Genomic DNA, 23,052 nt, shown 5'->3' with positions numbered 1-23,052 from the left:
GGCAGCGGACTGGTCACCCAGAGCCGCGCATCTCCGAAGTCTGTGAGAAGCTGGGCGCTGCGGAGCGTGCGTGTGGATGCTTGGAGAGGTTGGTGCGTCAGAGCAGGACTTCCAGGCGCGCAGCCTATCTGCCCGCCCCTCTCTCTCTCTCTCTCTCTCCAGACAGCTGCAGGCGGGACCTGCCTCCTGCCAGTCCCCCGCCCCCGCCCCCCTCAGCAGCTCCGGAAAGCCCACCGGGACCGGACTTCTCAAACTGGGGGGTCCAGCCTACGTAAGACATCAGCTGATAAGGTCGCCCCTCCCCGCCTCTAGCCCGGAGCTAGCCACGCTGGCGCTATCCGTGGTGCTGCCGCCCCTCTACCCCCCAGAACCCCCAGCGTGGGTGCTGTCCACGGTCCTGCCGCTTTTCTCTGCAATGAGTTTTCCGCGGGGAACAAGTTTACCAATGAACTTTCCTTGAAACGTTCCTCTAGCCCCCCCCTACCCACGTCCTTCTAGGGGTGGTCTGCGTGCCCCGAGAGCGTTCTCAGCTTCCCGTAGGTGCTAGTCGGTAATGCAAATGTTCGAGTTTAGGGTCGCTGGCCTTTCTTTTCTGGAAGATTTCAGTTCATTATTGCCTCCCTCTTACCTACCGCCCCCCCCCCAACCCAGTACTTCCCATAAAGGTTTGTTTTCCTTTAAGGATAAAACACAAGATATATCATCAGTTGCTGCTGTTCCTCGAGAGGCTGACGTATGAGAGCCAGAATGTGTAATCCACTTTCTAGAATCACAGAGAAGCTGCATAGACCCTTCAGAGGGCTCCACTTGGTCTGCTTCCAGGCCAGGGAGAGTTGGGAGAAATACTGTCCTAAATGCACCATCTCACTGAAAGGGAAACATCGAGTCCTTTCTCTCCACACACTCACATCCACAGTCACTGAGAAGCCGCCCGAAGCTCCTTCCCGCAAGGTATGATTTACAGCGCTTCACAAAGAGGTACGTGAGGTAGCAAGATAAAATGAATTGGAATAAAAAATGAGATGACACAAAAGAAATAAAAGGGCATTAAGCATTTTAAGATTGTATCTTATCCTCGCCGGAGGGCATATTCACTGATCTCAGAGAGGGAGAGAAAAAGGGGGAAGGGGAGAGGGAGAGAGATCGAGGGATAAAGAGAGACGTGTGACAGAAACATCAATTAGCTGCCTCCCATGCTTGCTCCAGCTGGGGACCAGACCCTTAGCCGAGGCATGTGCCCTGATTGGGAGTCGAATCCACCACCTTTTGGTGTATGGGACGATGCTCCAAGCGCTGAGCCACCTGGCCAGGGTGCATGAAACATTTTTAAATGCGTACAATGGGTGTCATGAGGTCCCACGTATTTACACTGGGTGGGCTGTGGATTTGTCCAGAAACCTTTAAGCTATTTGAGGAGAGAAACATATGTTAGTTTCTACAGGTGTAAAGTGAAGCCACTGGGGCCCAGCGGAGAGGACACCATTGGGAAATGTTGATGAGAATGCCATTCATTCAATGCAACATGATTGGTGGCGATGCTTCACCAAATATCCCTTAAAAAACAGCAGACTGTGGCTGCCTGTATGTGGTGCTCATCTGTGCCTCTGGCCGGGGGAAGGTTTGTGTTTGCTTCTAACACATCACCTTCCGGGGGTCCCAGAACCCCAAGATGTCAACTATGAAACCTCTTCTTTGAAAGAAAATGGCTCTGAGCAGTTCTGCAGGGGTTCATGTTTCAGGGTCCCTGAGCTGGAGGGATCCATTCTCTGTGTTTCAGGCAGGCAGGCCTAAGCATGGTATCTCACCATAGGGATCTTCAAAGGCATCATGGGCTTGCAATCATATTCCCCTCCAGCAGGGGGTGGTGCAGCAGCCTTACTGAGAGTTAAGTGAGCAGCTGTCTAATTAGGGACCAAGCCTGGGATACCCGAGGATGCTCTGTGAAAACTGGAGTGTCAGCAAATTTAAAAACCACGTAGGATGTTCACACAGGAAAGCCATCCATCCAGGGCAGTGCTTCCAGAAGAACCAACGTCTGTTGAGAAATTCAGGAGTGGTTTTTTTTTTTTTTTTTTAAGATTTTATTTATTTATTTTTAGAGAGAAGGCAAGGGAAGGAGAGAGGGAGAGAAACATCCATGTGTGGTTGCCTCTCACGCGCCCCCTACTGGGGACCAGGCCAGCAACACAGGCAAGTGCCCTGACAGGGAATTGAACTGGCAACCCTTTGGTTCTCAGGCGGGCACTCAATCCACTTGAGCCACACCAGCCAGGGCGAGAAATTCAGGTTTATGTCCTACAGACTTAAAGGAACAATCAGAACATTCCAGCTTTTTATCTTCGAGTGTGGCCATGATTTAAAGCATTTAAAATATAAACAGGCACAAAACTCTCACCTGCCATGAGGTACCTCTGAAATACTAGCTCGGGGAACACAATCTATTAGCGGAAATGCACCCCCGTCCCTCCAAATCCACATGCTCAAGTCCTAATCCCGTCCTTCAGAATGTGGCTGTATTTGGAAATAGAGTTGTTATTGTTATTTTAATAGTCACCTAAAGATATGATCAGTGCTTTTAGAGAGTGAAGAGGGAGGTGGGGAGAGAGAAACATGGATTGGTTGCCTCCTGTACACACCCCGACCAGGGATCGAACCCCCAAATTTCTGGTGTACAGACTACTACCGCCTGAGCCCCCCGGCCAGGGCTGCAAATAGGATCTTTAAGAGCTGCGACATGAAAATGAAGTTAGCTGGTGAACTAGCAGCTTTTGTAATGAAGCACCATTGTTATTTGAAAGCGCTCCCGAGAGATGACCTATCATGATTCAGGCTGAGGTATCTGGTGGGTAGTTTTCTCCAGACAAATGAAGTGAGCCGACACTTCATGGTAAACAACCGGCGGGGTTGGGGAGCCGTCAGGAAACTAGAGCTTTGAAGGGAAAATCGGGAGTTTGGGAGACTCCCACCTGCCACTGTAAAATTGACAGCTTCCCAATACTTAGAGACCTTTGTGATGAGATTGATGGTGATGTGAACAGATGTGATTTTGGGTTTTGGTTTTTTTTTTTGATACTGTATAATGACTTATGTTCAGCTCGGGAAAGTCTGTATGATTCAAATGTCCACATGACCAGGGGGTGAGGCTACAAAGTTGCACAGGATAAAAGATCCATTTCAAAGGGAAAAACAGAACAATGGATTTTTTTTTAATGCAACGGAGCACAAAATGTGCGTGATTTCAGATTTCACACTGCAACAAACCTTGAATAAACTATCATTTATTGGGTTTTGCAATACCGTCACAGAAAATTGTCTGTAATTACCCAAAAAGATGATTGAAATCCTCCTCCACTGTCAGGCTCTGCGGCTGCCTGGGTGGTGCAGGCCAAGGTCGACCCCCACCTCGGCTATAAAACAATCTGAGATGGCTGCTACTCGTGCTGGGCTTGGGGATTCCCAGGCGGAGCCGCTCTCTAAACTGTGACTCTAGGCTGGCTGCTGGGAGTGCTGTGCTTGGGGCTACTTAGCAAGAAGTACTAGGAGTTGGGGGCTTGCTGAGGCCCACCGTTGCATGTTTGAGAGGAATTAGGAAGTTGTGAAGCATGAACCAAGATCAGCCATTTATATGGAAAGTCACAGGTAACAGGTTGGGTGGGCCCCTAGGTTGGGTGGGGCAGAGCCCCAGGGGATCTCCAGGGCGGGGTAGACAGAGTTAGCTGGGTTGATGGAGTCTCAGATAGGGCACCCACCTGCCTGCTCTGTGGTTCTGTGGGGGGAGGGCTGAGCAAACCTCCGTCTGCCCTTTTGTCAGGGAGAAAGCTGTTCCCCAGCTCTCGCCTTGATGCCAGACACTTCAGTTCCTCCCTGTATGCCACTGGTGCCTTCCACCCTGCAACCTTGGTGCTGGAGCTCAGAGGGTGTGGGTCTGAGTAGGTGAGTCCATGTGTGGGCTCTTTAAGAGGAACTGCTTGCTTGGTGCTCCAGAAGTTTCTTCCACTGAGTCCATCCCGGCTGGTTTTTGCAGCCAGAAGTTGTGGGGACTTATCTTCTTGGCACTGGAACCCTGGGCTGGAGGTCCTGGTGTGAGGCTGGGACTCCTCACTCACGAGACATCCCTCCCGAATTTTTACGCACCACACGTGGGTGTGGGACCAGCCCGTTTCACTCCTCTGCTCCTCCTGCCAGTCTGGACGGATGTGGTTTCCTTCTTTAATTCCGTAGTTGTCAGACTTCCATTCAGTGCGATTTCTGACGTTCCTGAGTGATGGGTGTTGTATAATTTAGTTGTAATTTTGATGTTTGTGCGAGGGAGTGAGCCTTGTTTGCCTATGCTGCCATCTTGACTGGTCAAAAAAATGTTTTTTGAAAAGAGTTATTTTCCAGAAGGATGTCAAGTATGGAAACATGAGTTGATTGTTTTATTTTTAGTGCATTCGTACACAAATATGTTTTCAGTTTTTCATTTAAATTTACGTGCCAGTAAATATGCATAGAGGAAACCCATGTAAACAAAACCTCTTGGAGATGATAATTTTGAAGACTAGAAAGGAGTCCTGAGACCAAAATGTTCAAAAACTGCTGTTGCAGGCGTTTGTCAGAACATCCCAGGGACCACGATGATGATGCAGACTGCACACGGGCTGGGGGAGCGCATCTGTTCCAGTCCTTGGTAAAACGTACTACCCAGAAGGGTGGGAAATAAGACCTAGGAGAGTCAGGCACCCGCGACGTCAGGGAGGATGTCAGGGTGTCACAGGTGGGCACAGGTGACCAGGTTCTTGGTGATCGGGACAAAGAATTGAACCGAACACCCGGAGTTTAGAGCAGAGAATGAGGGCGCGGACCCACTCCAAGCAGAGACTGATCTCAGGGGCTGGAAGGATTTGATTCTCACAGGGCGGATCCTTCCTGGCTAGTTTTGGTGGCTTTTATTGCTCATGTACAAGTAGCTGTATTACTTTAAAGCCACTGAGCATGTGGTCTCCTGTCATTTTCCTTGACTGGTCACCGAAGAAGGGGTCACGCAATGTTACCGAATGGACCCCCTCTTTTCCTGGGGTCCCCCTGTAGTAGGTTAGCCTTGACTACCGCCAGGGAATTACAGCTCTCAATGCCAGAGATTGGTGAAAAGGAAAGGAATTACTCATTCAAAAGTTATACAGACTTCAGAGTAATGACTTAATGTCTTCATTAAAATCCCAAAGTCCCTTAAAACACCCACAAACACCCACAGTCCTTCCTTCCCCCCTTGGCCCGATCTGGGGTACCTTATCTCAAGAAATGAAATAGAAGTCCAGGCAGCCCCCGGTTCTTCCCAGTAATTCATGCTCGGCTGGCAGGCCTCCCGAGGTTCCCAGCACCATCAGCTGTGTAGCCGGGATGTCCAGTTCTTAATCCAAAACCACATGGCACCTCCTCCTCGCCAACCGGCAAGAGTCCTTTCACCCCTTTCCTTACCATAGTGTCTCTCCTGCATTCCTCCAAACTGCTAAGGGAGAGCTCTGCATCGCTGCTACATCTTGCTTGCTGGCTTCCTAAGCTGCATGGCAAAGGGAGCCCCAAAGCCGCCTGGTGACTCCCGTCATGGCTGCCGTGCCTGGGTTTAAATCCCAGCGCCAATCTTCCCCTGCAGCCCCATTTCCGACTCCTCCCACAATTGGCGACACCTGCCAGCATTCCCGTATTTTTCCAGCTTCACTGGGCTGCCATAGTAAGTCCGGGCAGGTGTGGCCCCATGCCGTGGAGCCAATCATCTCCAAGCTCTCACACAGGCGCTGCAACCAGGGGGAGTTGCCTCCCAGTTACATCTTGGGTAGAAGTCACTCCCATCCCCCTGGCTCAAAGCATGGCCACAGCTATTTAGCATATCTATGAAACCAGTTAAAGGTTATAGATATGTTAATGACCATTCTAGAGGTTATCTGCAAAACGGTTGCTATGCAAAACAGCTCTCAATGGCCCTGCTCCACGCATCCCATCCCCCAGCTCAGACTTGTGGGGGTGAGGGCATCCTATATTTTTAAATATTTTCTGGACACCCTGAGTTCTGGACCCCATTACAAATCCTTCTTTGGGGGGCCCCTGGCTGCACCCTCTTAGGAGGGGTCCCTTGGTCTGGGGCATGCCAGGATATTCCTCACAACGCAGGAGGAGAATGATTGCATCAGAGGCTTGCGACACCTCCCAGGGAAGACTCCAGCTTGGTGGTGGCTTTGGGCGGCATGTTGCACCCTCAAGATCGCATCTGGTCACCTCCCTGGCGGCCTGGGAAGGCCGCCAGCGTGGGTGCGGTGAGAGCGGGAAGGGGCTCCACAGGGACCTGGTTGTGGGAAAAGCGGCCCTTCCGCTTGGATCTGGGGACCGGCAAGGCCCCCGGCACCAGATCAGCCTGCGACGGGGAAAGGCTCCGTGTGGATTGTGAGGTGAACGCCAGGAATGCAGTTGCAGTGTAGATTCCCAGGGCCACCTGCACAGACAACCCCGCCCCCTGAGCAAAGCGGTGTGTGGCGTGCCTGAGCCCTGTGCAGTTGGGACCCCAGAGCCTGGGACACTAGGTGGCGATGGAACAAGACAATCACCACGAGCAGGGTCCCTTAGGTGCCCCCACAAGATGGGCTCCCAGGGGAGAAGGATGCCCCCAGCAGCGGCCTGGCATAGACCACGGAGTAGGTCCGAGCCGAGGAAAGCTGGTGGCATGGCGGCCTCAGTCGGGGTAGCCCTGAAGGACAGTGCCTCCTATGGGTGGGCTGTGGGTGGTGCACCCACTCGTCCACTGCGTGTGGTAGGAGGAGTGGCCAGTGTCCTGAAGGCTGGAGGGTGGCCTATGGGGAGGACAGAGGTGTGTGGACTAACTCAGGGAAACGTGCCTAAAATAACTTTCTTTTGTTGACAGTATTGCAGACGCCTTCATTGCCACCCCCGCCTTTGCCCTCGTCCACCCAGCTCCTGCCCCCCCTTGTGGCCATCCATGGGTTATGCACGTCTGTTCTTAAACTAATCCCTTGCCTTGTTACCATCCAGTCCCGGCTCCTTCTCCCCTCTGACAGCTGTCAGTCTGCTCCGGGTGCCCTCCTCTCTATTTCTCTGTTTTGTTTGTCAGTTTATTTTGTTTACTGGATTCCGGATGTGAGTGAGATCCTTCGGTGCTTGTCTTTCTCTGTCTGGCTTATTCCACTTAGCATGATGCGCTCTAGATCCACCCAGACTGTCGCAAAGGGTAAGAGTTCCTTCCTTTTTAGGGCTGCGTAGTGTTCCATTGTGTAAACGTACCTTGGCTTTTTCATCCACTCATCTAATGATAGACATATGGGCTTTTTCCAGATTTTGGCAATTGTGAATAGTGCTGCAATGAACATGGGGGTGCTTATGTTCTTTCTGATTGGTATTCAGGAATCGTAAATTCCCAGCAGTGGAATCACTGGGTCAAAAGGCAAACCCATTTCTAGTCTTTTGAGGAACCTCCATGCTGTTTTCCACAGGGGCTGCACCAGCCTGCATTCCCCCCAACAGTGAACGAGAGTTCCCTTTCTCCACATACTTGCCAACACTTGTTTGTTGACATAAAATACTTTTTATTTTATTTTTTAGAGAAGTTAACATTTTAATTTTTCCTTTTTTTAGATATATTTTATTGTTTATGCTATTACAGTTGCTCCATTTCCCCCCCCCCCTTTATTCTCCTGTGCCTTATACACCCCCAGCCACCAGTATTCCCATCCATAGTTCATGTCCATGGGTTGTACATATAAGTTCTTTGGCTTCTCCACTTCCTATACTGTTCTTAACCTCCCCCTGTCTATTTTGTGCCTGCCATTTATGCTTCTTATTCCCTGTACATTTCCCCCCTATTCTCCCCCTTCCCCCTCTCCGCTGATAACCCTCCATGTGGTCTCCATTTCTGTGATTCTGTTCCTGTTCTAGTTGTTTGCTTAGTTTGTTTTTGTTTTAGGTTCAGTTGCTTAGGGAGTTTGTTGTCATTTTACTGTTCATACTTTTGATCTTCTTCTTTTCCTTAAATAAGTCCCTTTAACAATTCACATAATAAGGGCTTGGTGATGACGCACTCCTTTAACTTGACCTTATCTGGGAAGCACTTTATCTGCCCTTCCATTCTAAATGATAACTTTGCAGGATAGAGTGATCTTGGATGTAGGTCCTTGCCTTTCATGACTTGGAATACTTCTTTCCAGCCCCTTCTTGCCTACAAGGTTTCTTTTGAGAAATCAGCTGACAGTCTTACGGGAACTCCTTTGTAGGTAACTGTCTCCTTTTCTCTTGCTGCTTTTAAGATTCTCTCCTTCTGTTTAATCTTGGGTAATGTAATTGTAATGTGTCTTGGTGTGTTCCTCCTTGGGTTCAACTTTTTTGGGACTTTCTGAGCTTCCTGAACTTCCTGGAAGTCTGTTTCCTTTGCCAGATTGGGGAAGTTTTCCATTACTTTTTCAAATAAGTTTTCAATTTCTTGCTCTTCCTCTTTTACTTCCAGCACCCCTGTGATTCGGATGTTGGAATGTTTAAAGTTGTCCCGTAGGTTCCTAAGCCTCTCCTCATTTTTTTGAGTTCTGTGTCTTCATTCTGTTCCAGAATGAAGAATAAACATACACCTATGTTTATTTCTTCCTTCTGCTCTAAATCATTGATTCGAGTCCCATTTTCCTTCCCGTTACTGTTGGTTCCCTGTACATTTTCCTTTATTTCACTTAGCATAGCCTTCATTTTTTAAATATAATTTGTGATCATACTCACCCATTTCTGTGAGCATCCTTATTGCCTGTGTTTTGAACTCTGCATCTGGTAGGTTGGCTGTCTGTTTGTTTGTCACTTAGTTGTTGGTTTTTTGGGGTTTTTTTTGAGCTTTGATGTGATCTTTCATTTGGGGCATATTTCATTGTCTCCTTGTGCCTTACATTGTAAGGGGAGGAGCCTTAGGTGTTCAGCAGGGTGGGGCAACCCATGTCACTGCTTTGTGACACTATGTGGGGGAGGGGTCTGAGAGGGAACAATGCAGCTTGCTTGGCTCTCTGCCAGCTTTCAGTCACTTCCCCCGCTACCCACAAGCAAATTGGGCCCTTCTGGCGCTGATTCCCGGGTGGGTGGGTTTGTGTACATTCTAGGACCCTGTGGGTCTCTCCAACAGACTCTCCTGTGAGGCTGGGAGTTTCTCCCACCGCCACAACACCCACAGGTTTTTAGTCAGAGGTTTAGAGGCTTCATTTCCCCACCTGGAACCCTGGGTTGTGGGGTCTGTCTTGCTCCCCAGTTGTTCCTCTGATTTATCCGCATGCGAATGTGGAGCCACCCGGTCCGCCAGCCACCGACTCGAACCGCCCGGCAGCCTGTCTCCGCCCCTCCTACCGGTCTGGGTGAATGTTTCTTCTTTAATGCCTTGGTTGTCGGACTTCCATACAGTTCCATTTTCTGACAGTTCTGGTCAGTTTTTGTTTTTAAATTTGTTGTTGTCCCTTTGGTTGTGCCAGGAGGCAGAGTGTGTCTACCTGCACCTCCATCTTGGCCGGAAGTCCTAAAATACCTTTAAAAAAAACTACTTTTAATGTCTTCAGGGAGCGTCCCACAGACTGGCCCACTGGTGGCGGGGTGGCCGAGCCGGCTGGTGGCAGCCGCCTGCATCTATTACAATGAACAAGGAGCACGTTCTGTGATGCGGTGGCCTTTCTCTCAGGATCGAGATTTGATCTTACAGAAATAAAAGTACCACTCTTTCTATTTTTTAATCCTCACCCGAGGATATTGGTGTTACTGATTAGAGAGAGAGAAGCATGAATGAGTCGGTTGCCTCCGGTACACGCCCTGACCAGGGATCAAACACACCTCCTAGGTGTGTGCCCTGACTGGAATCGAGCGCACAACCTTTGGGTGTACGGAAGGACGCTCCAGCCAGCTGGGCCATCGGGCCAGGGCCAAAGCACCACTTCTAACTGTAGAACCAAGTCAGTTATTGCAGTGTGGTTCTTGGTGGCCCAAAGCTAGAGCTCCCTCTGTAGGCGGGCACTCAGGTTGCAGTCCCGTGAATTATGGTGGAGCCAGGATAGGGATACCTGTTTTGCTACATTAGATACACCCACGTGGAGGGGTGCTGTGATCTACTCACCGGGAACTAACTGTGCAGTTACGTGGCTGGAATAGAAGGGGGCAGAAATCTTCGTGATCTGTTGTGCAGGTCTGTGTGAGCGGAGAAAGGGACAGAGGGGTGCTGACTTCCCCTTCCTAAGAGAAAGCCTCGGTTATCGACGGCGGTTGGGAGGGGAGAAAGAAATTGAGGTGTTGATTCTTCTATGTGTCCTGACCAGGGATTGAACCCACCACCTTGGCATATCAGGACGGCCCTCTCACCAGCTGAGCTACCCGGCCAGGGGGAACTACGCATCTTATGTCAGGTCATAGGAAGATGGGAGGGAGACGAGACACGTAGGTCGGCTGATACAGAAACACGTCCGCGTCGGAGGAAGGGAGCGACACCCGTCACTGTGCCAGCCCTGCTTCTTTCCACAGCTGCTCCTGGGGTCGTAGCTGGCAATCACAGCGCTCCCTCCCACCACCCGTCCCCTAATTCCTTTGCCTTTAGCAAGCACCTGGCTACGCGTATGTTGTCATGGTTACCATTGGCTCTAATCGCACGGGATGGAACTACTGAGGGTCCCCTGTGTTCCACATAGAAGTGTGGACGTGGAAGAAGAGGAATCTCCGGTCAGCTGTCAGGCAGCAATAGATGGGCCCACATTATCCCTGGGTGGAATAAGGGAAAAACGGGTCTGGGAACTCAGTGCAAGGTAATGGAGGCCCATCAAGGGCCGTGAGAAGGGGCGGTATGAATAAGCTAGAATGTTTTGCTAATGGAAATGAACATCTTACCCCCAAAATGAATGTCTTAAAATGTTTAATTGTGATGAACCAAATTATGATTGCAAGATGCAGGGTGGAAATCAGTCACATATCCAACATCAAACTCTCCTGAGTTAACCCTTCCTGTAACTAAAGTTTTTCTTGTCTGACGCCAACTTCTTCAAGTCTCCTCTCTCAGCACTAATGAAATAAAGAGAGAGGATGACACCGAGTGAAGCAAGAGGGAAGAATTAGAATGAAAGGGGGAGTCCTGGCTGGTGTGGCTCAGTGGATTGAGCGCCAGCCTGCAAAGCAAGGGGTCCCTTGTGCGGTTCCCAGTCAGGGCACATGCCTGGGTTGCCGGCCAGGTTCCCAGTAGGGGGCGCGAGAGAGGCAACCACACATTGATGTTTCCCTTTCTTTCTGCCTCCCTTCCCCTCTCTCTGAAAAGAAATAAATAAAATCTTCAAAAAGGGGGGGGGATTGGGAAGAAAGTATAGAGAAAGGGAGGAAAGGAGATTCTTGATGCAGATCCACTTAAGACCCTGATAAAGGCTGACATTTTTATTTGCAGTTTTGGGTCTTTGTGTAGCATTGAGAAAGCTGGAATAGATCAGCCCATATCTGAAAATATTCGCTTCAAGGATATAAGCAAGTCTTCCTAAGATGGGTTCCAAGAAATGACGGCCTAGATTAATCGACTGTGGGAAATGGGCAAAATCAATGGATTGATTTTCAAGTCTGCTTATCTCTGATGAATACATAAATACCAGTGCTAAAGAAAGTCTAAATAAGCTTTTTCTCTCTGATTCCAATGAATATGGTGTAGCTACACGGAACGAAATCCACAAATTACGGAGCCTAAAACACAAGGTAAATGTGCAGTTTTTCTGCTGTGACTAGACACAATCTTCTCCAGAACACGGACCATTTTCTGTAGAAACGGAACGTGGAACTGGACACTGTCCCCATAGCCCTCTGATTTTTTTTTTCAATGATGCTATAAATTCTTCTGCTCAGAAACACATTAGAATTACCCAGAACTCTATTAAGTCATTTAGTCACTAAAACGGTTGCCTGAGCAAAGTGTTCTGATAGCACAGTGCTTTTGTGTCCACGGACGGTGCTTGTAGCTATTCAAGGTCTTGTTTTCTTTTCTCTCCACAGGTAGGGAGCCGACTCTTTATTCTACGGGAGCAAGTGAGTAATGGAGGAGCCAGATGAACACCAGCCTCTTCAGCCCTCAGCTGGAGGCCGTTTGCTGACCCTGTGGTGGAAGCCGCCCCAACCCAAGGCCCCCAGTCAGAGCGCACAGCGGCTTCCTCGCTGCCGCGTTCTTGGGCTCGCCCGGGCGCCGCCCTGTTCCCGGCTACGCACCCTCTCACCACCGTCCTTGTCTTTCTGAGGGGCAGTGTTTTTAAGTTAAAAAAAAAAATGAAGTGCTCGAGGAAGGAGTTAACTCGTGACCCCTACTCAGAAAATAAGAGTGTTAGAACGTCCAGGTAGTTGGTATTTTAGCATCTTAAAAAATGTGTCTTTGGAATTGAGGGACACTCTTGTAGGCTCACCATCCCTGAAAGTGTCCTGAAGTTAAAACTTCTTGGTCCTGGAGAAGACAAAAAAAAAAAAAGAAGTATTTGAATGTATTTAAGGAAACACATATCTGATTTTGCGACTGCTTTCTGAGGTGAGCAAATGTTCATTCACAAGAAGGGTTATTGCACATTGAAACGTCTGCCTTTTTTGTAATGAAAAAGGTTTTCATTAATAACTTGGGAAAATGTCCCTAAAATCCCCGTATTTGTCTTGACAATGGCTTCTTTCAGCTTCTTTTATGTGAGTGATGATCTTCTTTCTCCCCGCGAACATCACTACACAATAGGCATTCACATTTGATATCCTCCGAACGAATTTCACCAAGACTTTATTCATTTTCACCTGTGCCGTGGTAACAAGCCTCAAATTAAACGGCTCCATCAAGGCTCAGCAGCTGGCGCCGGGCCCCACTGCGTATCCCAAACTGAAAAGCGATTATTTGGGGAGGCCTCATAATTATACAAGATGAAAATGTTGGCAGCCAGGAGATACGTACTTTCCAAGATTCGAGAGAAAATTTAATGAAAGTGCCACAAATATATTACTTAGGATGATTGTTTGCACTTAATATGAGGCTGTGTTCTCTCTGGACTTCAAAGTCTGGACTAATTAATTAGCCCGAATTCCCCTGTTTTCCTCGTGGTCAAGCATGCAGACAGGCCTCCCGGGATCTGAGCCATTACAGCGGCTGACGGGTCAGCAGCCCCGGGGGACAGGTAACACCTGTTGGGTGTTAGTCTGGGTTTCTTCCACCGACCCCTGAGACCCCGAGGCCGCAGAGCGGGCCCCAGGCTGACTCCGCCACTGCCTGTTTGTGTAAATAAGCTCTACTGGGCGGCACACATATTAACTACGGCTGTTTTCACGCTGCCACAGCCCTTCGGAAGTCAAAACAGAGACTCCTATGATGCCTGAAGTATTTTCTCTCTGGCCCTTTCCAGAAGGCGTTGGCTGGCCCTGCGTTTCCCAACTTGGAAACTGGAACTTAGCTGTCCCGCAGAGCAGTGGTGAGTTCACACCTGCACAGCGGTCACTGCCCTAGGTGACAACTTAACTCCAAGGGGCACATTCCCTAGCAGTGATGCCGATCCACTCAGAAAGGCCCGCATCTCCTCCTTGAGTATTTATCCTTCACCCGCTGGACATCAGCACCCTACCGAATAGCGGGGTGGAGGGGGCGCCCCCATGAGGGGACACAGGACCTGTTTCAGTTAGTAGTGGGGGGGGGGGGTCAGGTGGCGGGGCAGGGCGTAAAACGGCCCAGTATAAGGGCTTTCTGGAATTTCCAGTGTCAGCAACGGGATGGAGTCAAGCTCCCTCATTTTAGGTTCCCTCCAGCCTCTTCTCCTCACCCCCAGGACAGTTCAGACGCCTTGCCCGGCCGAGATACTGATTTGAGATGGACGCTCTCACACAGAGTTGGTTCCGTCATCTTTGACCCCTGCCCAGCAGCCTCTGGCAGGTAACTTGTGTATAACCATGCATAGAATGGGCCAAAGAAATTCTGTCTCAAGGCACCAGAGATGTTCCCTGAAATGGGACGTTGACCTTGGCCGGAGGGAGAGGAGGAAACACCTGTGCTGGCTGCTACATGGTGAAGGTCAGATGGACAGACGGACAGATGGTCTGTGCAAAGCCACGGAGGTGAGGTCGTTCTGGACGTGTCTGAAGAAGTCACATTGCCTGGTCTGGCGGGAAGAGCGTGAACGAGGGGCAGGGGGAGGGGCAGGAGAGGAGCCAGGCTCTCGAGGTCTGGGCTGTGGGTGGGGAGCGGGTGGTCATGGCGTTCACAGGTGGCTGGCTGGACTGGACTTGCCTCTGCAGGCAGTGAGAAGCTTCTGGGCGTTTGGGACGAGGGCAGTGGGCATTGCTGGGCTCACGCTTTTCTGAGCTGTGCGACTAGGACTACTTTGCCTGCTATTAGCCCGGAGAGGGACCGACCTCTCCCAAAGGGGTCTAGTAAAAGACCAGCTTCTTCTGTCTCCCTCTCAGCCTACACACTGGTTAGGTGGGTAATTTATTTTTTATTTTTCAATTGCAGCAGACATTCAGTATTCTTTTGTACCAGCTTTAGGCACGCAGCATAGCACTTAGACATTTCCATGCCTTTCAAAGTGATCCCTGGGTAGATCGGCGCCCCTGACGCCAGCCATGGTTACCGACTCTGTTCCCCGTGCTGGACTCCACACGCCGTGACCGTCCTGTACCTGCCGACCTTTCCACCCAGCACCCCACTGCCCCTCCCCTCTGCCAGCCTGTACATTTTATAAAGATTTTTTAAAAATGTATTTTATTGATTGTGCTATTACAGTTGTCCCATTTCCCCCCCTTTATTCCCCTCTGCCCTGCACACCCCCTCCCACCAGCATTCCCCCCCTTAGTTCATGTCCATGGGTTGTACATATAAGTTCTTTGGCTTCTACATTTTCTACACTATTCTTAACCTCCCCCTGTCTATTTTGTACCTGCCATTTATGCTTCTTATTCCCTGTACTTTTTCACCTATTCTCCACTCCCCCGCCCCGATATCCCTCCATGTGATCTCCATTTCTGTGATTCCGTTCCTGTTCTAGTTGTTTGCTTAGTTTGTTTTTGTTTTGTTTTATTTTAGGTGTGGTTGTTAATAGCTGTGAGTTTGTTGTCATTTTACTGTTCACATTTTTTTTATCTTCTTTTTCTTAGATGAATCCCTTTAACATTTGATATCATAAAGGCTGGGCGATAATGAACTCCTTTAACTTAACCTTATCTGGGAAGCACTTTATCTGCCCTTCCATTCTAAATGATAGCTTTGCTGGATAGAGTCATCTTGGATGTAGGTCCTTGCCTTTCAGGACTTGGAATGCTTCTTTCCAGCCCCTTCTTCCCTGCAAGGTTTCTTTTGAGAAATCAGCTGACAGTCTTATGGGAACTCCTTTGTAGGCAACTGTCTCCTTTCCTCTTGCTGCTTTTAAGATTCTTTCCCTATCTTTGATCTTCGGTAATGTAATTATGCTGTGCCTTGGTGTGTTCCTCCTTGGGTCCAACTTCTTTGGGAGTCTCTGAGTTTCCCAGACTTCCTGAAAATCTATTTCCTTGGCCAGATTGGGGAAGTTCTCCTTCATTATTTTTTCAAATAAGTTCTCAATTTCTTGCTTGTCCTCTTCTCCTTCTGGTACCCTTATTACTCAGATGTTGGAACGTTTCAAGTTGTCCTGGAGGTTCCTGAGCCTCTCCTCATTTTTTTGAATTCTTGTGTCTTCATTCTGTTCTGGTTGAATGTTTCTTTCTTCCTTCTTGTCCAAATCATTGATTTGAGTCCTGGTTTCCTTCCTGTCACTGTTGGTTCCTGTAGATTTTTCTTTATTTCACATAATGCAACCTTCATTGCTGCCTGGGTCCTTTTTATACTGTTGAAGTACCCAGTGAGTTCCTGGAGCATCCTGATCACCAGTGCTTTGAACTCTGCATCTGATAGGATGGCTATCTCTTCATCACTTAGTTGTATTTTTTCTGGAGCTTTGATCTGTTCTTTCATTTGGGCCACTCTTATTTTTGTCTCTATGCACCTGTTACATAGTAAGGGGCAGAGCCTTAGGTGTTCACCAGGGCGGGGCAACTCATGTCACTGTGTTGTGACACTGTACATGGGAGAGGGGCCCGGGAGGGAACAAGGCCACTTGCTCTGCTCTCTGCTGGCTTTCAGTCACTTCCCCCGCTACCCACAAGCAAATTGGGCCCTTCTGGTGCTGATTCCCGGGTGGGTGGGTTTGTGTACGTTCTAGGACCCTGTGGGTCTCTCCAACAGACTCTCCTGTGAGGCTGGGAGTTTCTCCTGCTGCCTCAACCTCCACAGGTGTTTCAATCAGGTTTTGAAGTTTTATTTCCCACCTGGAACCCTGGGTTGCGCGGTCTGTCTCACTCCCCAGTTGTTCCTCCTGGTTTATCTGCATGCGAATGTGGGACGGCCCACTCCTCCAGCTGCCGCCCTGCCTGTGAGTCCTCTCCACCTGGCAGTCCGTCTCCGCCCCTTCTCACGGTCTGGATGATTGTTTCTTCTTTATCTCCTTGGTTGTTGGACTTCCATACAGTTCAATTTTCTGTCAGTTTGGGTGTTTTTTGTTTTTAAATTTGTTGTTGTCCTCCTTTTGGTTGTGCCATGAGGCAGAGTGTGTCTACCTATGCCTCCATCTTGGCTGGGAGTCCCTAAGTCTTTTTTAAAGATTTCATTTATTTGTTTTTGGACAGAGGGGAAGGGAAGGAGGAAGAGGTGGAGTGAAACATCACTGTGTGGTTGCCTCTTGAACACTACCTACTGGGGACCTGGCCTGCATCCCAGGCATGTGCTCTGCCTGGGAATCGAACTGGCAACCCTTTGGTTCACAGGCTGGCGCTCAGTCCACTGAGCCACACCAGCCAGGGCAGCCTATACATTTTTTGATAGGAATCATAGATAGACTGTAGTCTGTGAGAAACATGGTTGGTTATTGTTTCTTCATGGGCAGCTTTTCCTGGAAGGTCTTCTACAGAGTCCCACAGAAGTGAGGTCTGCTTGGGTGTGGTTGGTAGGATAATAATATGGGTGTGATAATTTGTGGTTTTAATGGGAACATTCCACCTAAAATGTCACATGGTGTGCTTGAGTGTGATTTGTTATGTTACAGAATGAAATGCTTATGGTTTTACAAGAAGAGATTTTGCAGTGAAAAAGGGGCGTGATTGATGCCGGACCGGTACTTCTCTGTATGTCTTCCATGCGCCCCCAGCATCTCCCTCTGGGCAGCAGTCTTCTCCTAGTTCTGGCGCTTTCATCCCTTGGCCACCTTCACTCTGGACCCAGGGATGAACTCAGGCTGCTCCTGCCCCTCGTGGTGAGTGTCCCCACCGCTTCTAGTCCTCAGGGCCCTCCCAAGCTCACCCCCTGAAGGAGGCCCTCCCTAGTCACCCCGTCCCCACGGTGTCTCCCCACACGGAGCCCAGCACCTGCGCAGCTCACGGTGTGCCAGTGGGTCGGAGTTCACTCGCTCACCCTGCTGTGTGTACCAAGGTGCTCGGCCAGGTTCACCTGGAGTGGCCTTCCTGTCATCAGGCCGCGTTGTTTCTCTCTATGTCAGGGTTGCATTGGACGTGGAGCACGCCCCGGCTGTCCCCGTGGAGCGCGGTCAGGGCTGCGCGCCTCTGCCACCCGTTGGAGGCGCGTCAAAAGCTGGGACAGAGAAATGCAGCCGCTTCGGAGCCACAACCTCAGTTTTGTTCTCTGAAAAGGAAGAATTTGGTCTTTCCTGTGCATCTGTCCGTTGAAAGGTACCCACCGATTGTTTATATTTACACATAAATAGACGTGCCGGATGAGACCTGTTTGCTTTGCACAAGCCACACAGATACGAGGCTTAGGGGCACACCGTGTCTTCCCAAAACGACATCCAGCCAGCCCGCAGACAAGGCTGAGGAAAGCCCGAGTGCTTTATTGAGCCATTTATACCTGCTGGTAACTTCAGAAAATGTCCCTTCATCATAATCATTTGGTATTTTTTCGATGCGTCTTGGTTAGTTTATTGTCTACATACCTCAGATCGTCTGGTAGGGCCGCTTCCTATACCGTCCTGGGGTCTAGGCTGTCTTTTAACCTTAGATAAAAGCTGCAGCCGTGGAAATTATTGATGGAAAATATTGAACCCCCACCCGAGTCTTTACACGCCCCGCGTTTTGAAACACGTGGGGGAATAGCTTGCGTGCGTGTGTCTGACCTCTCACCGATACCCCCCTCGGTCTGTCCCATTCCTGGCACACTTCACAAAGCACTAAGTGAGCAACCGGGCGGCGGTCCCTCTTGTCATACACTTTCCAATTATTGAAAATGAAGTGACTCCCGACAGAGGAGAAATCATTAAATATATAGTAAATAATGAGGTTAATTAATTTAACCCTTCTAATTAGGAAGCTAATTAAATCAGAAAATTAAAACTGACTCAAGACACTGAAACCAGGAAGTTCTGAATTGAGATCTAAAAAACACCTCTTGGTCTTCGACCGAATCCGAAAGACAAATATTAGCTACAAAAATGTGAGTCCGTGGTCTCTTCTTCAACCTGTACAAAGTTACATTTTCTGTACTGTAAACATTATTTTCAGAGAGTTTACCTTTTAAAATTTGTATTATGGGTGAAGCTGACTTTGCTCCTTTTAATTTCTGGGGGGGCGGGGTTGTCAGTTTATTTATTATTTTATTTTTCAATTACAGCTTACACTCAACATTATTGTTTTATTGGTTTCGCTGTACAGCAGAGTGGTTAGACATAGTTTAATTTTTTTTTTTTTAAAGAATGAATCAGAATAAGTCCAGAAAGATGGGTTTGGCCCAGTGCTGCTGGTAACGGTGAATTCTCTGGGCCACAGTGTTTTCGGTGGAGGAGTCGAGGTTGCCTCCCGAAGTCCTGGAGAAGGAAAAGGTCTTCCTAGGAGTGACCGGCCGGGAGGCTGGAGGGAGGGGGATGTTAAAATTGTCGTCAGCCTCCTACGGTCCAGAACCAGCTCCCAGCTTAGGACTGCCTTTCATTAGTGGGTGAACCGTCCGTCTGAGATGAAGTCAAGGGTCCATTTTGCAGAGAACCCCTAAACTGTGATGCCTGTCCGCATCAACTTGGGCTATAAATTTCCACCCTCCGGGTAGAATAAGGTTGTGGTGCTTAGTGTCGTGGGCAGTGGTGGCTCAAAGTGTAAAAATATCCACACAGGCATCCTGAGGGGTGTTTTTGGCGTGTCCCTCCTTTGTCCACTGTTCTCGCTCCCCTTGCAATGGACGAGGGCCCGGCACCATGGCCAGGCCCTCCTGCGCCCTCTCTGCTGGAGATCTCTCATGGACGCTTCATCTCACCTAGGGGAAGGTGAGCAGCCCCACCCTGTGTGGGCCCTCCCAAGTCTCAGGGCCCACACCGCAGGACGCCAGCAGGAAATGGGGCTGGTCCGATCTCGGGGGCACACGGCACGGGCAGTGGCTGCTGGGGTGGGTGCAGTGCACCCCCCAGGTGTGAGTGCTCGACTCTGTGAACAAATGTGTTCCGAGTCCTTGGCGTGTTCATGCTGCGGGTGCTTGACATCAAGCAGTCAATACAATTCGTAACAATTTTATTTCCATGGCTTCCAAGGCCACAGAGAAGCAGTAATTAATCCCAGAGCTGGACTGGCACGAAGCACTTCACTTTAAGTAGCTACGAAGCTATTTTTCTCCTCTTGCTCCAGATCTAGGAGTATGCTGTACCTCAGATCCAACAACCCCCTCTGCTGGCCTGCCAGGACCTCAGCTCTGGCACACGGGCACCTGTCCTCTAAGTCGCGGCTGTGTTCAGGGCTAATTCCACAAGGGGTGGGCGTGTGTATGCACACCTTGGTTAGTGTTTTGAGGGCAGACGTATCTTATTTTCTTCTTCATTTTTTTAAGTCCTCACTCAAGGACATGGTTATTGATTTTAAGAGAGGAAGGGAAGGAGAGGGAGAGAAACATCGCTCAGTGGCCTCTCCAATATACCCCAACTGGGGACCAAACTTGCAACCTAGGCATGTGCCCTGAGCAGGAATCAAACCTGTGACCTTCTGGTTTATGGAACAACGCTCCAACCCACTGAGCCACACCAACCGGGGTGTACTCTCTTATCTTTGAGAAAACATTTCTCAATGTCCCTGTCAGGGCTGTGTGTCCACGAGGTGGGTAGGGCCACAGCAGAGGCAGCACGTGCGTGAGGAGCTGAGAAGGCCGACTCTGAGGGGGCGACCGACACAGGTGTGGGCAGGTGGTGGGGACAGGTGTGAACCCAGGTCCGAGGAGATGGGAGGAAGGAGAGAGCTGCACAGGACAGGTGGCTTAGCCAGCTCAAGGCTACCTGAGAGGAACCTGGGAAATAACCACCCTAACTCACTCTTCTTCCTCCCCTCCCAGCTCTGCTGGGCTTCCCCGCCCACTGACGTCCCCACCCCAGCAGACTCTGAGGGGTCTGTTTATGCAACCCCATCGGGTCAGCGGCCTGGGACTGAGAGCGGGCGAGGACGGTCTGCAGGTCTGAGGTGGAGGGAGACGGACGCAAGACGCCGGCGTGTCCGTGCCTGGCCTACAATAAGTACCTGGTGGCTGTTTTAGAACGCCATTAACCCTGTCCGTGGAAAGCCAATAACCCCAAATGCAACAAGTATCTGTGGAGGAGCTATGGGCAAGCATGGTTATTTGACATTATCTTTAAGAATGTGTTATATTGCATTCTGTAATCTTAATTTGTAGGGTTTTTTTTTTTAACTTAAAAATGAGCCATGGCTGGTGAGGCTCAGTGGATTGAGTACTGGCTTGCGAACCAAAGGGTCGCTGGTTTGATTCCCCATCAGGGCCCAGGCCTGGGTTTCGGGTCAGGTCCCCAGTAGGGGTGCGTATCTCCCACACGTCAATGTTTCTCTCCTCTTTCTCTCTCCCTTCCCCTCTAAAAATAAATAAATAAAATCTTTTAAAAAAATGACCCTCCATCTCATGTCCATTTCCTGGACACATAGGGAGACTACATTTCCCAGCCTCCCTTGCAGTTGAGGTTGGCATCACAAGACCAGGTTCTGGCCAATGGAAGTAGGTGGACTGGGGAGCATACTGCTCTCTACACTGGGCAGTGGAACCTCCAGGATGGGGTGTCTGTTTGCCTTCTCCTGGTCTGTGGCGCTGGAAGCAGTGGCTCTCCAACAGACGCCCGAGTGCCCATCCGGAGGACAGCTGTCAGGGCAAGCCACCAAGTCACGTGCGAGAAGCTCTCAATGTTTTATCCCAACAAAATGTGTAGTTTGTTCCAACGTCATCTGAAACCGGGTTTCCCAACAGCAGGGCCAGCAACACTCGGCGCGGGGTCACTCACTGTTGTGGGGTGTTCGGTGCCCTGCAGACTCAGCCGCTTCTTGGCCTCGACCCCTAGATGCCTGCAGTACCCTCTCCCCTCTAGTGGGGACAACGAAAAACATCTCCAGATGGTGCCAGGCCACCCCCAGGGCAAAACTGCCCGCAGCCTGTGACCTAGGCCTTCTTGGCTGGGCGCTAGGCTGCGTGGGGGTAGGGGGGCAGGATGGGCAGGGGGCACGGCTCACCTCAGAGCAGGGCACGGCCAGCACACGACACAGGCATGCCGCTTCACTGCAGCGTTGTCATAGTTTATTGGGGGCCAGGGCACAGGACTGAGTAAGCGAAGGGACGTGACGTATCCGTTACATGGCGTTGACCTAGTGTAACTCTCTGACATACAAGGACCTAGTTTTGTTTCCTAAGCAGCAATGTAAGAATGTGTGCGGTGTAGTGTTTTTAAAGGAAAAATGTTTGCATAGGACAGCGTCTGCAAGGATTTCAATGGTGTTGCTTCTGGGGCAAGGAAGCAAGGATTCAGGGACATTTACTTTTTTGGCTGGTTTTTGTTTTCCTGCCTTGAATGAGCAGATGATGATTGGTGGAGACTGTGCCCTGGGGGGCAGGGGACTCTCTCCCATGAACCAGTCTCAGAACTCCCAGGTTCTCCTGGGGTAACACTCTGGCCCGTTCACGCCTCTGACTCAAGTCTGCCCTTTCGTTCAAAGGTTTAATGTCGTAGCCCATAAATTCGAACTACACTGCAGGAAGCGAAGGCTTACTAAACACTGATAATGTCTGACTTCCCTGGTGTGTGACTAGCTGACCAGAACAGAATGTGGGAACAAGGCTGAGGTTGCTGTATGTCATATATGGAGATGCGTTTCTTAAAAAACCACGTGGAAGTACTTACCTAACTCACTGCCTCAAATTCCCACCAGTAGGTCCAGTTTGGGTGAAATATTCCTGGCTCTATTTTTGCTTTTTCTAATTTCACACTTTTTTTTTTTCCTAGCCTTGAATTACCTAATTTCACAAAACAGAAAATAAGGAATGTATTACCCTACTTATCAACTTAGCATTAAACAGGCTACTTGTCATCTGGAGGTTGATTATCAGCAAAATGACCCTGCTTTGCCCTTAGCTGGGAGAAGCGTGAGAACAGTAATGCTTGGCGTGTCCCATTGGGACGGGCAAGCCCGAGAAACGCAAGCTCCCGTGCAACAAGCCGATACTGTTATTACCCTAAAGCGGGTCGTCTCCTAAGTGCCCCCAAGGCCACCGATAGACATCTATTTACTCATGAAGGGCGCACAGCAGTCTCCTTGCGGGTTTTTTTCTATGAGTTTGTGGATGGACAGTTGATGGAGATGGACCTTTGCTGACGATCATTTTTATGAGTTTTGGTGCTGATTTTTAAAAACTGAATTGCCATCTTTCAGTCTTCTGGTGAACGGCCATCTTTCATGATGTCACGATGTCCGTTTCCCAGACTTCCTCAGAACACCTGCCCTCCACGTAAAATTCAATTTTACCTAAAGATGCTTATTTTCCATTACTGGCAGAATGTGTTCCTGGTGGGCGTCTGCCCCACGGCCTTCCTGCAGCTGGCGGTGGGAGGCCCACCATGCCCCACACTGACCCTGCACGGTTCGACAGGGTCAACTGTGGAGATTTATGGAGATTTCTTAGTTCAGAATCTGCTTCACTGAATTATCAGAAGTCACGGCTGGGTAAACTTGTCCTGCAGAAAATTACGAGTTCTTTTTTAACTTACA

General features: G+C 49.6%; 1 long non-coding RNA gene across 3 annotated transcripts; it reads left to right on the top strand.

The window, feature by feature from the left end:
* Positions 1–640: 640 nt before the first annotated feature.
* On the top strand, positions 641–22,429 carry LOC123480195 (uncharacterized). Of its 3 annotated transcripts, XR_006656099.3 has the most exons (6): positions 641–951; positions 11,669–11,712; positions 13,377–13,442; positions 13,794–13,897; positions 17,079–17,285; positions 17,529–19,053. It is a non-coding gene; the product is annotated as an uncharacterized lncRNA (long non-coding RNA). The 3 variants fall into 3 exon arrangements; XR_008427118.1 differs by lacking the exons at positions 641–951; positions 11,669–11,712 and adding an exon at positions 22,290–22,429 and having other exon boundaries at positions 12,011–13,442; positions 17,529–17,718; XR_006656098.2 differs by lacking the exons at positions 641–951; positions 11,669–11,712 and having other exon boundaries at positions 12,011–13,442.
* The last annotated feature ends 623 nt before the right edge of the window (positions 22,430–23,052 follow it).

This window comes from Desmodus rotundus, chromosome 6, assembly GCF_022682495.2.
Source record: "Desmodus rotundus isolate HL8 chromosome 6, HLdesRot8A.1, whole genome shotgun sequence".
In the NCBI taxonomy this organism is placed as follows: Eukaryota; Metazoa; Chordata; class Mammalia; order Chiroptera; family Phyllostomidae; genus Desmodus; species Desmodus rotundus.
Note: the sequence above shows the minus strand (reverse complement) of the source record. Positions and strands in the feature narration are given on the sequence as shown.